General features: G+C 42.1%; 1 pseudogene; it reads left to right on the top strand.

Moving 5' to 3' along the window:
* Positions 1-239: 239 nt before the first annotated feature.
* On the top strand, positions 240-358 carry LOC111730316 (annotated as a pseudogene).
* Positions 359-2,888: the final 2,530 nt, after the last annotated feature.

The following is a 2,888-nucleotide window of genomic DNA, read 5'->3' as shown; positions in this document are numbered from 1 at the left end:
AACTTGAGAGAGATACTAGTGAAAAAGTTTAATTGCTCTCAAAGAAACAGCAGTCTTTTTTCTTTTTTTAGAATGGTGGTTTGCCAGGGGGTTAGAGAAATGGGAAGTAATTGTTTAATAGGTGTAGGGTTTCAACTTTGCAAGATGAAAAGAGTTCTTTGGAGATGGATGGCCATTGTGGTTGCACAGCAATGTGAATGTACTTGATGTCACTGAGCTATACATTTAAAAATGATTGAGTCTATGGCCGTGCCACCCTGAACAAGCCCGAACCCTTCTGATCTCGAAAGCTAAGCAGGGTCGGGGCTGGTTAATACTTGGATGGGAGACTACCTTGGAAGACCAGGTGCTGTAGGTGTAAAAAATTAAAAAACAAAAAAAAGGATTATAAACTGACAGGGTCCTTGCAATCTGTGAGGTCAACCAAGGGTTGCCTCACTTAAAATTTTTTTAAAAAATGATTGAGATGGTAAATTTCATGTTCTATGTATTGTACTACAATTGAAAAAAAATTTTAAATCAATTGACCGTACCTGTATGGGTTTGTAGAAGCTTTCAAACCATAATTTTGAGTACTCTTTCAGATGCGCAAAGAATATGTTGTCCTTGGTTCAAAATAAGTCACAAGAACACATCTGAAAGTAAAGTTCCAGAACTATGAAGTACTTTCTAGAATTTCTCTTTCAGAATTGCACTCTTGGCTGCTTCCCAAGGTTATTGACTAGAGCCTCGTTGCTTGAAGTGTGGTTTCCACACCAGCTGCATTAGCCTCACCGAGGAGTTTGTTAAAAAAATGTTTGGTCCCAGCCTTGACCCAAATCAGAATCTCTGGGGCTGGCGTCCTGGATTCTGTGTTTTAACAGCTCTCCTGGTGATGATCTACGATCACCAAAATTTGAGAAGCACTGCCCTCAAGTAGAGAACTTTTCCTGTAAAGAGGCAGATAGATAATTGATTGAGTCAGATAGTAAATATTTGGGGCTTTGTGAGCCAAAAAGCAAAATCGGGAATATTATGTAAGTACTTACACATAGCAAGAGAGTAAATAAAATTTTTATTGATAAACTTTTAAATGTAATCATAATAATTGGGACAATATAAACAATTGGGACAATATAAACAATATAGACAATATAAAATTTTTATTGATAAAATTTTAAATGCAATCATAATAATTGGGGCAATATAAACCTTGTTATACAGGTTTAGTAATGAGAAAAATGAAAAATTTTAATACCATTTCACTTAATTGGATTCATCAAATTGATTGTAAATATTCATCTGTAAAACCATTCTTAGCTCACAGGTTATGAAAGACAAAACAAACACACAAATGAACAAAAACAGGCAGAGGGTTGGATGTGGCTCATAGCCATACTCTGGAAGTACATCCTTGCACATAGCAACCTCCAGTGTTCTAGCAGCTCTGCTAGTAGCGAGCGATTGCTTTTGCCTCCATCCTAGTTTTTCTTTGAGCAACTACCTCTCTTTTGTTCCATGCAGTCCTGATGCAACTGTCAGTTCCTCCCACCCCCGCCATCACTGGTGGAGAGCAGTGAACCTGCAGAAACCTTCTGATGTCAGGGCCCTGAGTTAAATCCTGCCCTAAGGATCGCACTGTGATGTCTAGGCCTTCTGAGATTTTTGAGAACCACACTCCATCTGCCCCTGCTCTCAGATCCACAGACAGCCGTTGTCATATCCATTTATTGATTCAGTTTGGAATGTCTAGTAACGACCCTTAAATCTGTGCAAATGTATTTGAAGTGGCCCCCAGGGATTAAAAATGTGGATGTTCTCTCTCCAGCAATAGCACTGCTGCCCTACAACCTGGAGATTTTTTATTCTACTTGCTGTTAAACATTTATCTATTGCATATTAATATGTGCCAGAAATGAGACTCTCTCTCGACCTGTTTGGGCCATGGGATTGTAAAGTGGTATTTATCTTCTAGAAAGTAATCAGGTAATATATGTCAGGAACCACAGCAATGTCCCCCTTCTGAAAAAATAAATAATCCTAAATAAAGAAAATTCTATTTGGGAAAAGCTGTTGAATGTCGAAAAGTGGGTACAGGCTCAATTCACCACCAGCAAGTACCACACACTCAGACCGCAGGAGACTCACACGTTTGCCATTGGGTCGCCTTCTGGAGCAGTTCCACGATGCCCAACAGCCTCCTGTTGACACGGCGGTCACCGGGAGCTGCAACTCGGGTTTGTTCCACGGTCTCTGGGAACACAGAGGAGAATGGGACTCTCAGAGAGAAAAAACTTCTCAAGGAACGGGCTTCTGAGGCAAGATCCTGAAGCTGAAGCAGAGTTGACTAGCTCAAGAAGAGAGCGAGGGCATTCCAGGTCAAAGGCACGGCATGCACGGGGCACGACAGGGAATGTAGATCATTTAGGACCAGGACATATGTAGAGGGGAGGAGAGGAGGCTGGAGAGATGAGCGGGGCAGGTCCCTGTGCTGGTTTGTGTTATATCAACTTGATTAATCTGGGAATAACACTTCCCAGAATCCTCTTTCCCACATGGATCTGGGGTATAGTAGTCAAAAGAAGAACTTGCTGGAGACTTGGGAAATAAAAGCGAAGCAACCCCGTGACTCTCAGAGGGTTGTCGCTATCAGATACCGTGAGAGACAGAGGAGGAGGTGTCCCACCTGCTGACCTTGCTGAGCGAGGGATCCCCACAGACCTCTCCCCGAGCTCCCTTCATGGCCCCCCGTGGGCAGCTGGACTTGCTTGGTTTTTCAAATGCCTCTGCAAGTCTTGACTTGTCGCCCATAGCAAGACTGGTTAGTGACACTTTCTCTGATTATCCAAATCTCCTTTGAAAACATCACTTCCCTAGCTTCTCCCACATTTGGGTAAGGTGTAACATGT

The sequence above is a fragment of the Pteropus vampyrus genome, unplaced genomic scaffold (genome assembly GCF_000151845.1).
Source record: "Pteropus vampyrus isolate Shadow unplaced genomic scaffold, Pvam_2.0 Scaffold306, whole genome shotgun sequence".
Taxonomy (NCBI): domain Eukaryota; kingdom Metazoa; phylum Chordata; class Mammalia; order Chiroptera; family Pteropodidae; genus Pteropus; species Pteropus vampyrus.
This window is presented reverse-complemented; position numbering and strand designations above follow the sequence as displayed.